Source organism: Prionailurus viverrinus, chromosome A3 (genome assembly GCF_022837055.1).
Source record: "Prionailurus viverrinus isolate Anna chromosome A3, UM_Priviv_1.0, whole genome shotgun sequence".
In the NCBI taxonomy this organism is placed as follows: Eukaryota; Metazoa; Chordata; class Mammalia; order Carnivora; family Felidae; genus Prionailurus; species Prionailurus viverrinus.
The window spans coordinates 23,354,677-23,366,837 of NC_062563.1; the positions used below are offsets into that span (position 1 = coordinate 23,354,677).

A 12,161-nucleotide genomic window follows, 5' to 3' on the forward strand; every position below is an offset into this window, starting at 1 on the left:
ATTCTTCCTGATAACAGACAAGTGGCATAGCCTCTCATCTATAAAAGGAAGATCGTAATAGTACCCCTAGGTCACAGACTTAATTAATGCAAATTAAACGAGACAATGTATGTAAAGTGCTTTAGCACAGTGCCTGGCCCAGAGTAAGTGCTCAATTAACTTGTTCATTTGTTTAGCAATTATTAATGTCTACTGTATGCCAGGCACTGTGCTGGGTGCCAGGGACATCAGGGAAAACAAGAAAAAAAGAAACTAGAAAATAAATAAGGTGAAGTATATAAAGCCAAGTCCTTTGTACAGTACTTGCACATAAGAAGTACAGAGAAATGTTCATAATTATTATTTTTTTTAAATAGGCTTCACCCAGCGCAGAGCCCAATGTGGGACTTGAACTCACAACCCTGAGATAAAGAGTTGGATGCTTAACTGACTGAGCCACCCAGGCACCCCAAAATGTTAATTATTAATCATAAAATAATGATATATTATGATGAATGAGTAAAGGAAATAAGTAGGGTAATGTAACAATAACTGAAAGAAAGCCCCTGAGACAGGTAGGTCAGGAAAGGTCCTCTAAAGAAATGATATTGGAACTGAGACTTATGAGATGAACAGATACTCAGTCTTTCCAAGAGTCAGCTGCAGACCCTTCCAGTTAGCAGGAACAGCTTGTATAAAGACCCTGAGCTTGGGGCGCCTGGGTGGCGCAGTCGGTTAAGCGTCCGACTTCAGCCGGGTCACGATCTCGCGGTCCATGAGTTCGAGCCCCGCGTCGGGCTCTGGGCTGATGGCTCGGAGCCTGGAGCCTGGAGCCTGTTTCCAGATTCTGTGTCTCCCTCTCTCTCTGCCCCTCCCCCGTTCATGCTCTGTCTCTCTCTGTCCCAAAAATAAATAAAAACGTTAAAAAAAAAAAAAAAAAAGACCCTGAGCTTGAGAAGAGCTTGGAGAGTAGAAGGAAAAGCAAGGAGGCCAGTGTGGATAGGGCATAATGACAGGGCAGTAGGCTATGCTCAGAAGTTAGGATTTTATTCAGTGTGATGAAAAGCCACTGAGAGCTTAAACAAGACAGTAACAAAATCTGATTTCTGATTAAAAGTTAACTCTGGCTTCTGTAGAGAGAATAGATGAAAAGGGAAGAGTAGGAGAAACAGTCAGAACAACAACTAAGAGGCTGTGAGAGTCATCCAGACCAGAGATGCTGCTGCTTTGAACTAGGTTATATATCAGCAGTGTCCTGTGACTTCCTGGGATGATGGAAATATTCTACATCTATGCTCATACGGTAGCCACTAACAACCTATGGCTCTTGGAATGTGGCTAGTGCAGCTGAGGAACTGAACTTTTAATTTCATATTATTTTAATTAAAATGTACATAGGCTTGTGCAGCTGGTGGCTAACATATTGGATAGTACAGGAAATGAACAGTATGTTAAATATATTTAGGAGCAAGAAAGGACTTGTGATGGTTGGGGGATGGAGAGTAAAAGAAAGAGTTGAATTAAGGAAGATGCCCTACAGTACTATTTGGGAACTGGGTGGAACTACCATTTACTGATTTGGGGAAGAGAAGGCTCTGCGGAGATGTCAAGAGTTTTGTTTTGCACAAGAGGAATTTGTTGGAACTACTGTTGGAACATTCAAGAAGAGATATCAAGTAGAAAGCGGGATGTACAAATGTTTGTCGTCGTCATCATCATCATCATCATCATCATCTTTAGGTTCCAGGGATACTAGCCTGTTGGCTACTTAGGAGGTAGGGAGCTCAGAAAGAGGGCTAGGAACTCTACACTGAGAATTTCCTTCACCTTGTCTTGGTCAATGTGTCAACCATCCACCTAGCCAGACTTCCCTAGAGTTTGAAACCCCTATGTGATCTCTAGTTCCTCCTCCTCCTCCCTCTTCTCTCCAGATATTGAGCCCAGTGGCTTCTTTCTTTCTCTCATGCAGCCTCATATCTTTAAAGACATCTATATACTGATAACTCCCAAATGCATATGTCCAGCCCAGACTCTCCCCTAAATGCCAAACTCATAAATCCAACTTTCCACCTGACATCTCCACTTGAATGTCAAACAGGCATCTCAAATTTGCCATGTCTAAATGTGAACTCCTGAAATTCTCCCCAAAACTTGCTCCTCCTATGGCCTCTCCCATCACAACTAATGGCAATTCCTTCCTTCATTTGCTCAGGCCAAAAGTTTTGGAGTCTTCCTTAATTCCTCTCTTTCATACTTCTTATCTGGTCTATCAGCAAATCCTGCAGGTTCGATTATATTTATCTTAAATTCAACGCTTTTTTTTTTTTCTTTACCACCTTTGCTGCCATCATCCTGGGACAAGCACTAGCCTATTTCACGTGGTTGACGGCAATAGCCTGCTAGGACTCCCTGCTTCTACCTCTGGCTCCACTTCAGCTCTCCCCCATGCTGCAGTTCAAACCCCCCAGTGGCTCCCATTTCATTCAGAAAGAAAGCACCAAATTACTTTTTGCTTCCTTCACAATACGTGACTTGGCCTAACCTCTACATTCCTGCCTGCTCACTCTGCTCCAGCATCTTTGCTGTTCCTGGGCCAGGCCCCTATGCTTCAGCTGTAGGGTCCGTGCAATGGCTGCGCACTGACTGTGCACCCCTGCCCCCGCTGCCAGGAAAGATCTTCCCCGTGTATGGCTCATTCCTTCACCTCTCTCAAAAGTCACCTGACCACCACCAAAAACATTCCACACTCACATTTCATAGGCCCCTTCTCACCTTTTTATTTCTCCACAGCACTTTCGTTATCTTTTTCACGCATTTTAAGGATTATCTGTTTCCCCTACTAGAATGCACATTTCAAGAGGGCAGACATTTTCGTGGTTTTTTTCTTTCACTGCAGCATTCCCAGTGTTTATGTGACACACAGTAGGTGCTCAATAAATAGATGGCAAATGACTGAAAAATCGTAAAGAGCCTCCTTACCCAACAGTGGGGATATGAGGGAATCGAGAAATACGCATGCTCGCCAGCCCACAGATTTCTGAGGCGGGTAACCGTTACCGTTGCCGAAGGTAAGCCAGGAGGGCGGCCCGACCCCACGTGACGCCTTCCTCGCCCTTCCCCACACCGGAACGTTTCAGTCCCGGAACCTCGGTTCGCGGGTCCCGGCGCGAGGGCACTTCCGGTGCCGCTCTTCTCTCGCCAGTGAAGAGAACTGCCAAGTCAGTTCCGGCAGAGAGCGAGGTGAGGGACGCCGCGAGGCCGTCTGTCCTGGGGCCCTCCAGGCCCTCCGGCCTCGGGCCGGCAGGTGAACTGGGGGGCCCAGGGACAGGTCGCTGTCTCTGATCTGCAGAGACCCAGCGCCGTCGCCGCGGCTGTCCACTGGCTGGGCCCAGGCCTTGAAGCAGCCGCGAACCTCTCCCCACCCCCACCCCCACTTCGGCGCCGATGGCGGCGGCCTCTTGGAGGAGCCCAGACCTCGCCGGCCGCCCACTTTCCTGGCCCAACTCTGCGGGGCCTACGCGAAACACCCGCCCAGCCAGCGGGGACGCGGCGCCTTTGGACGTCGGGCGTGGCGGGGCGAGAAGAATGGAGGCCACTCGGATGCCGCGCGGGAGGGCCGTTGGGGCCTTCGAGGGCTCGAGAAGGCGGGTCTACGTGGACGCGAGCTCTGCCACCCTTGGGCCTCGGAGCCCCACAGATGCGGGCCGTGGGATGACCGCTTCGTCCCAGTTGGACGAAACCTCACCTCCGGACAATGGACAGAGGCCCTAACGGGCCCGGAAGGTGAGCGAAGCCCCAGTCCACGACGGGTGGAACGGTTAACGGGCCCTAAGGCGGTTGGTCTTCGTTCTACCAGACGTTGATATTGGAAGATAGAAATGGGAGAATTCCGCACCGCATTTGACCAATAGGAAGGCCACCCTTTGGGAAGATTTTACTGGCCGTTTATGGAAGGCCTGTGTATATAATATGAAAAAGCTGCTCTCAACTTACCCCCCAACCTTTCAAAAGAAAACTGTTGCTAAGTCTGGGCTTTCTACATGTAAAGAGGTTGCCGACATACGATAAAGTAGAGTTAGAAAATCACATGTCTTGTAAATGCCTATTTGGTTTTTTAAAAATCGTAGACAAGAAATGTCTTTTGGAAATGACTTTTTTGAAATGGAATTGTCAGACCACCTCTAGAAGCGGAATTGTCAGACCACCTCTAGAAGCGACATCAGGAGCGAGCGACACACGTCCACGCCTGTTCAGTGGGTAAGAGGACATGAAGTAGAAGACCTTGAGGAAGAAAAGAAGGTTCTGTGCCAGACTGGTCATATTTAGAAGACATTTTCATATTATAACCATTTTTTGTGTGTGCTTTTTATTCCTCAGCTACTGTATAGTTAACAATGCTAAGTACTTTTTTGAAATCTCTAGTCTTTCTAGATGTTCTTAAGTGCCTGGTATGTTAAAAATAGAGGTAGTAAAAAGACATTCTGTAAATACCTTTTTGTTAAAATTCATAATGAAATACTGTTTAATTTTGGGGAATGGCCAAACCACCTCATTGAGCAGTAGGCATTGTGTTTGTGCACTGGTTCAGAGGAGGAGAGAGGAGAAGGAAGTACCAAGAGCTCTGCCAGTGTGTTCATAGTGAGGCAAGATTCACCATTGTCCTTTGTGTTCCTGCGTTTTGTATTACTTAAGTGTATATAGTGTATATACTGGACAAGTGAGTCCTAATTTTCAGCATCTAGTCTTTCTAGATGTTAAAGAGGTTGCCAGTGTATGACAAAAATAGAGTTAGTAAACTAATACATTTTGTATATTTTGTGTTAAAATTCCTAGAAAGATTGTCTTCTGAAAATTTGAGCATTATAGCCCATTGAGTTGATGGAGGGAGAGAAGAGAAGGGTTTGTCTTCGGCTAGAATGTTCCTATTTTGAAGACACTTTCACATTATAACTGTTACATGTATGCAGTTTATTCAAGACTGCTATGTATATAGTGGACAAATTAAGTCCTTATTTGAAACATCTAGTCCTGTCTAGATGTTTAGAAGTGCCCAACGTATGTTAAATGTAGAGGTAGTAAAATGTCACTTTGTAAATACCTTTTTGCTAAAATTCATAGGAAATTGTATTGGGAATGGAATGGTTAAACCACTTCTGAGCACTCTTCAGTGGCTGGAGGAAGTGGAAGGGAAAGAATTGCAAAAGGTAATATGCTGGTGTGTTAATACTTGGACATTTTCAGACAAAATCATTTTTTTGTATGTTAACATGCATTTTGTTTTGCTGTGTATATAGTGTATATAATGGACAAATGAGTCCTAGTTTTGCAACTTCTAGTCTCTAAATGTTAAAGAAGTTGCTAGTGTATGACAAAGTAGTAAAATTAGCACATTTTGTACACGTGTTGAAACTCAAAGGAAAGCTTTTCTTCTGTAAATGATTTTTGAATATGAATTTGTTCAACCTCCTCTAAGCATTACACATGCCTATACTTGTCCACTGGATTAGTGGTGGAGAGAAGGAAGTGACGGAGGGAATAGTTTAGGCCAGAATGGTCAGATTTAGAAGATACCTCAGATTATACCCATTGTTAGGTGTGTGCAATTTTATTTAACAGTGCTTTGTACATAGTGAACAACTAAGTCCTTATATGAAATATCTAGTCTTTCTAGATATTTAGAAATGCTTGATGTACTTAAAAGTAGAAGTAGAGTAATGCTTCTTGTAAATAGCTTTTAAAAACTGATGGGAAATACTATTTTTGGACATGGAATTGCTAACTCACCTCTCTGAACAGTATGTTTACTTGTTCATTGGTTTGTGGGAGGTGGGAGGGAAGAAATTGCAAAAGATGTTTTGCTAGTGTGTGCTAGGAAATTTCAGCTTATCCATTGCCCTATATGTTATGTGCATTTAACTTGACTGTATATATTGTAAATATACTGGACAAATGGGTCCTAATTTTATAATATCTAGTCTCTAGATATTAAAGAGGTTGCCAATGTATGACAAAAGTAGAGTTAGTAAACTAACACATTTTGTACACTTTGTGTTAAAATTCATTGAAAGGCTGTCTTCTGAAAAGAACTTTTAGAGATGACATTGTAGTCACATCTAAGTGACACATGTGCCTATCTGTACCCACCCAGTGGGTTGGTGGTGGAGAGGAGCTGTGAGAAATAAAGGGTTCTAGACTAGAATGTTCCTACGCAGAAGACACTTTCAGATATAACCCATTGTTACATGTGTGTAGTTTATTCAACACTACTGTGTATATAGTGGACAAACTTAAGTCCTTATTTGAAACATCTAGCCTTTCTAGATGTTTAGAAGTGCACAAAGTATGTTAAAAGTAGAGGTAGAAAAATAACACATTTTGTAGATATCCTTTTGTTAAATTCGTGTGAAATATTGTCTTTTTGAAAATGGAATGATCAAAATGATCAAACCACCTCTCAGCAGTACACATTATATAATAGTTGTGCTGGTTCAGGGAGGAAGAAGAAAGCGCAAAGGGCTGTATACCAGTATGTTTATAGTTAGGCAGGATTAAACCATTGTCCCCTATGTCTGCATTCGCATTGGGTTTTACTTAGCTATGTATATAGTGTATATAAAGGACAAAGGAGTCCTAATTTACAACATCTAGTCTTCCTAGATGTTAAAAGAGGTTGCCAGTGTATGACAAAAGTAGTTAGTAAACAAATACATTGTATACACTTTGTGTTTAAATTAGTAGGAAAGACTTCTGAAAACAACTAGAGGAAGTGAAATTGTTAAAATCCCCTCTAAGCATTACAGATGCTTATACTTTCCACTGGGTTGATAAGAGGTGAAAAGAGGAAGGTCTAGGCCAGAATGTTCCTTCAGTCCTACTATGTATGTAGTGGGCAAATTTTGAAACATCTAGTCTTCTAGATGTTTGAAAGTGAACAATATGTTAGAAGTAGAGAATTAAAGTAACAACACCCTTTAAGTTCTGTTAATTTACAGGAATGGTTGTATTTGGGGAATGGAAGTGTTAAACTTGATGTCTTGGAGAGTATTCACTGTGGGGAGTGGGGGGGGTGGGGGGAAATGAGAGAAGGGTTCTGTGCCCACGAGTCTTTAAGACAAATTCAGATTGTCTAACCATTATTATGTATGTGCATTTTAGTTAATATTGCTGTGTGTTAAAGGATAAAACAAGTCCTAATGCCCAAAGTGTATTAAAAGTAGAAGTAGTAAAATAATCCCTTTATAAGTGCCCTTTTGTTAGTTTTTAGGAAGGACTGTTCTGGGAGTGTCTGTTAATCTGCCTCTTGGAGCTAGATGTAGTCCTATACTTAGTCATTGAAATGGTGGAGGGAGCAGAGGAGGGGTGAAGGGAAGGGCTTTTTGCTAGTATCTCCACATCTAGAAGACAGTTTTAGGTTATAAACATAAGTCTATATGTGCATTTTTATAAAGTACCTGTGTTTGTTGTGGACAAGTTCATTATTTTGTAACATCTAAGCTTTTTGGATGTCCTGAGATGACAATGTATGATACAATGTACAGCTACTGAATTAGCCAATTTCTAAGTTTTTGTTGTTGTAATTGATAGGAAGGAAGCATCTTGGGCATGGAAGTGTTAGGCTGTCTCTGAGAAATGTATGTCAGGACTTACTCATTAGACTGGCAGCAGAGGGGCAGAAGGAAGTATAGTGGGAGAGATGCATGTGGATGTGTTCATATCTATATTCTAGTGATAACTGTTAATGTGTGTGCATCTCTTTGGCTGTACTATAGGAATGCATTAAGTGATTCAGTGGAAACATACCTCCTTGCTAATATTTGAATAGTATAGATTGGATAATGAATTCTTTTAGAAGCATTATACTTTGTGTACTCTGTTACTTTATGTCTCATTTTTAATTGAACATTAAGGGAATGCGGTATTTTAATTGTAGCTCTGCCAATATCTTTATCTAGAGGCCTGTTAACATTTTTGTCGCCAAGAAAGGCAGGATTACATTTTTTTCTTTCAGATGGTGTTGGTGTAGTGTATTCTTGGTTATCAAAATACTCATAGTTTTGGGACTTTGAAATGGTAAAATTCATGGTGTGTAAAAAAAGCATGATACATAACTACGATCTTAATTACATTAAAATGCTTAGTTGTGTAGATACATGGGACCTAGAAGTCAAACTGTAAACTGCTTGTGATTATGGATGACTTTGTTCTTTGCTTCTTGTGTTATTCAGTTTCCTTTTATGCACATGTTAACTTTAAAAAAATAAAAATTTTTAAAACCTACATGGAGTCTCCATTGCTTGTGAAGTCAGCACACTGCCGGAAGGTACAGTGTTTGCACCTTTCAGGCCTAGGCTCTGAGGTAACTGAAGTTTCATGTCTTATGACAACTTCCTCCATCACTCAGACAGTAGCCCACCTCGGTGCCCTGCTGTTCTTCCAGGTAACCTCACACTTCGGTGGTTCCAACTTTGCTCAAACTGTTTATTCTGCCTGTAGTAAGTACCCTTCCCACATTTTTCACTTAGCAGAATCATTCATTGCCCAACCCAATATTTTTTAACAACTAAGCAATTATTTTATTTTAGAGTGTGTGAGTGGAGGAGAGGGACAGAGGGAGAGAAAATCTTAAGCAGGCTTCATGCTCAACGCGGAGCTCGATGCTGGGCTTGATCCCATGACCCTGGGATCATGACCTGTGCCAATATCAAGAGTCAGACGCTCAACCAACTGAGCCAGCCAATTGAGTTGGGCCCCCAAACTCAATTTTTAATTTATATGCTCAGTCTTTCTACAAGGACCTGACACCCCAGAATTAAAGTGCGAGAACCAAATGTCAGAAGTTCGGCCAATTCCCTTGCAGCCGCTACTTGTGCCTCATATGTGGAATCCACTTGTACCTTCACTATTACATGAAAGTCCACTGGATTGCTTACATAATGCCTGACACATGGTGGGGGCTTAGGAAATGACTGCTGAATGAATATAAAGGGGACCAAAGCTCAGCTTTTCAGACTAGCGTGGTGTCACTGCTAATAGGCACTGGTTGAGTAGTCGGGCCTCCCCAGGCCATAGCTGACCAAACCGGACAGTGCTGGTCAGATGTAGCACCACCCCCAAATCAGGCACAGAAAACATTCCTAATAGAATACCCAAAGGAATCTTACTCCCAACTTTGAAGTGGGGCTCAAGAGATGGGTCTCCAAATGTGGGAAGGAGTGTTTCTAGCGTTTCCTTGTTGGTATAACCCAAGTGGGCTTGGAACCAGAAGGAGGCAGGTAGAGGAGACCCTTTCCGTTGCTTTCTCAGGATCAGGCCTGGACCCCATCCTCTGTTGATGTCCCTGTGAGACAGGTGTTAGCTGACTGAGATGGGATTCAGGAAGACACATGTCTCAAATGCCTGGCCTGGCCTAGGAGACCCAGGTGCACTTGGACTAATCCAAGTCTGCCAGCCCCAAATCCACCAGAGCTAACGCTAAAAGCTGAGGCTTTCCTCTGCCATTTAATGTGGATTCACCCATAAAGGTTTCCAGACAGGGAAGGCTCATAAAAAGCTGAGACGAGGTTAGGTCACAGGCAGTCCTGAACCTCCAGGGTGAAGCTACCCTCAGTGGACAGAAAAAGGAAAGTCCAGAGGGGACAAGCCCCACTCACACCTCATAGCTAGCAATATGTATTGCCAGGGGAGGAGCACTACATAGGGAGTCAGAGGCCTCTGTTCTTTTCCAAGCTCTCTCACTAACTGGGGGATACTGGCCAGTTGATCCCATTTAGGTCTCAGTCTCCTCATCTGTAAATGAGGGTTCTGGCTGGTTGAGGAGGTATGCCTCTCCAGATCAATTACTGGGCCTTCCAAAACCATAGATTTATTCAGTGCCAGAGTCAGGGCCATTCTCTACCAAATACTATTCTCTACTAAAAGGAACCAGGGTCCTTAGAGAAATGGCTAATTCCAGGATTACATTGAGGGAAGTACAAGATCATCCTGGAATATCCTATTGTGGCAAAAATAAGTGTTCAGAGAATGTGTCAAAAAGATTGTATCAAAACACAGAATGATATAGTAACAGGTTTTAACACATTGCATAATATAGGAAGCCATGAGTCCAATACTGATATAAATAAATGAGTGAATAAATGAAAAGTATAATAAGGAAGGGGATATTTACATAGTTCCATATGTCCTCACAAAATCCCTATCAAAACAATATGACATAATCAACAGAATGAAAAGGCAATCTGTGGAATGAAGAACATATTTGCAAATCATGTATCTGAAAAGGGGTTAATATCTAGAATATATCAGAAACTCTAACAAAAAATCAACCCGATTAAAAAATGGACAAAGGGGGAGCACCTGGATGGCTCAGTCGGTTGAGCATCCAACTTCAGCTCAGGTCATGATCTCATGGTTCTTGAGATCAAGCCCCACATGAGCTCACTGCTGTCACTGCAGAGCCTGCTTCAGACCCTCTGTCCCCCCATCTCTCTGCCCCTTCCCAGCTCATGCTCTCTCTCTCTCAAAAATAATTAAAAAAAAAAAACATTTTTAAAAATGGACAAAGGACTTGAATAGACATTTTTCCAAAGATGATGTACAAAAGGCACATGAAAAATGCTCAGCTTCATTTATCATTAGGGAAATGCAAATCAAAACCACAATGAGATATCACCTCACAGCCATTAGGATGGCTACTAACAAAAAACAGTAACAAACATTGACGTGCAGAAATTGGAGCCCTTGTGTACTATTGGTGGAACTGTGAAATGGTGCAGCTGCTATGCAAGACAGGATGACAGTGTCTCAAAAAATCAAAACTAGGACCACCACGTGAGTCCAGCAATCCCACTTCTGGGTATATATCCAAGAACATTGACAGCAAGATCTTAAAGAGCTATCTGCACAGTCATGTTCATAGCTGCATTATTCACAAAAGTCAAGAGGTGAAAGCAACTCAAATTTCCATGAATAGATGAATGGATAAGTAAAATGTGGAATATGCATGCTATGAATGTTTTTCAGCCTTAAAAGAGAAGGACATCTTATCACAATATGGATGAGCCTCGAGGACATTGCGCTAAGTGAAATAAGGCAGTTGCAAAATGACAAATACTGTACAATTCCACTCATATGGGGTATATCTAAATAGATTCAGAGACAGAAAGTAGAATGGTGGGAAGTGGCAAGAGGAATAGTTTAATGGGTATTCAGTTCAAATTTGTAAGATGATATGGATCTGAAGATCTGTTTCACAAAAATGTAATTATGTTTAACACTACTGAACTACTCACCTAAAAACAAGATGGTAAATTTTACTTTTTTTTTTTACCACAACATACATACGTATACAGTATAAATGATTTTCGAAATAAAAAGGGAATATGTATCAAAAGTGATTTTACAGTAGAGACATCATTTCAATCCAATAATCAAAGTTATCACCAGTAATGGGACACACTGAAATCTCACACCACTTGATAGCATCCAATGAAAAGGAGACAGAGCCACTTCTGTGGTTCCTGCCAAAGATGTATAACCTAGATCTAATCATGAGAAAATATAAAACCAACCCAAATCAGAAGACATTCTATAAAGTAACTGGTCTATATAATCTTCCAAAGTGTCTTAATAAACCACTTTCTTCTTGATTCTGAATTTTCTCTTGGGGGTGGGGAGGTTTTAGAAGTTGAAGGATAGGTAGGGCAAGACAATAGTGTGTGAAGAACACACACCAGACCCCAACAATTTTACAAATGATAGCAGTGAGGCTCCAGAAAGAGAAGGAGCCTGGCTGAAGGCTACACAGCACACGTCCAGATGCACCACTTTTCCACAGCTATGTCCACAGGGCTAAAGCCCACAGCCTCCAGCAGCCATGAAAAACCCTTGTTCTAGCTTTGATGCTGCTTCCCAACCACCTAGAAACTACTCACCCTCATTGTCAGCTCTGAACCAGTGGTTCCAAATTCTGCAACACAGCACCCCTGTGGTTAAGCCCCTTAAATCCCCAAATAAAAAGGCCTCATGGCAAAACAGCCTCTGGTGGTATCATGGGAGTTGTCAAGTGACCTGTCTCACCCCTGAGACTTTCCACAACTGGAAGGTACAATTTTTCCAGGAGTTGTATAAAAGGAATGAAGAATTTAAAGAATGTTTTTGCTTCCAATCCCAAGATGTGATCTTAA

At 42.1% G+C, this 12,161-nt stretch overlaps 1 protein-coding gene across 1 annotated transcript in view; it reads right to left on the bottom strand.

The window, feature by feature from the left end:
• The window catches only part of EPB41L1 (erythrocyte membrane protein band 4.1 like 1), a 154,183-nt gene extending 151,075 nt beyond the window's left edge, over positions 1–3,108 (bottom strand). Inside the window, exon 1 of the mRNA XM_047854322.1 lies at positions 2,959–3,108. The gene's annotated coding sequence lies outside the window, so the exon portion shown is untranslated. The remainder of the gene's footprint in view (positions 1–2,958) is intronic.
• Positions 3,109–12,161: the final 9,053 nt, after the last annotated feature.